Genomic DNA, 1,176 nt, shown 5'->3' with positions numbered 1-1,176 from the left:
TCTTCTTAATATATTCTGCTTCTGTTAGGTCCATACCATTTCTGTCCTTTATTGAGCCCATCTTTGCATGAAATGTTCCCTTGGTATCTCTAATTTTCTTGAAGAGATCTCTAGTCTTTCCCATTCTGTTGTTTTCCTCTATTTCTTTGCATTGATTGCTGAGGAAGGCTTTCTTATCTCTCCTTGCTATTCTTTGGAACTCTGCATTCAAATGGGTATCAGATCAGATCAGACCAGTTGCTCAGTCGTGTCCGACTCTTTGCGACCCCATGAATCGCAGCACGCCAGGCCTCCCTGTCCATCACCAACTCCCAGAGTTCACTGAGACACGTCCATCGAGTCAGTGATGCCATCCAGCCATCTCATCCTCTGTCGTCCCCTTCTCCTGCCCCCAATCCCTCCCAGCATCAGAGTCTTTTCCAATGAGTCAACTCTTATGAGGTGGCCAAAGTACTGGAGTTTCAGCTTTAGCATCATTCCTTCCAAAGAAATCCCAGGGCTGATCTCCTTCAGAATGGACTGGTTGGATCTCCTTGCAGTCCAAGGGACTCTCAACAGTCTTCTCCAACACCACCATTCAAAAGCATCAATTCTTCAGCGCTCAGCCTTCTTCACAGTCCAACTCTCACATCCATACATGACCACTGGAAACACCATAGCCTTGACTAGACGAACCTTTGTTGGCAAAATAATGTCTCTGCTTTTGAATATGCTATCTAGGTTGGTCATCACTTTCCTTCCAAGGAGTAAGTGTCTTTTAATTTCATGGCTGCAGTCACCATCTGCAGTGATTTTGGAGCCCAGAAAAATAAAGTCTGACACTGTTTCCACTGTTTCCCCATCTATTTCCCATGAAGTGGTGGGACCGGATGCCGTGATCTTCGTTTTCTGAATGTTGAGCTTTAAGCCAACTTTTTCACTCTCCACTTTCACTTTCATCAAGAGGCTTTTGAGTTCCTCTTCACTTTCTGCCATAAGGGTGGTGTCATCTGCATATCTGAGGTTATTGATATTTCTCCCGTCAATCTTAATTCCAGCTTGTGTTTCTTCCAGTCCAGCGTTTCTCATGATGTACTCTGCATATAAGTTAAATAAACAGGGTGACAATATACAGCCTTGACGAACTCCTTTTCCTATTTGGAACCAGTCTGTTGTTCCATGTCCAGTTCTAACTGT

The sequence above is a fragment of the Bison bison genome, unplaced genomic scaffold, assembly GCF_000754665.1.
Source record: "Bison bison bison isolate TAMUID 2011002044 unplaced genomic scaffold, Bison_UMD1.0 scf7180017864068, whole genome shotgun sequence".
NCBI lineage: Eukaryota > Metazoa > Chordata > Mammalia > Artiodactyla > Bovidae > Bison > Bison bison.
Note: the sequence above shows the minus strand (reverse complement) of the source record.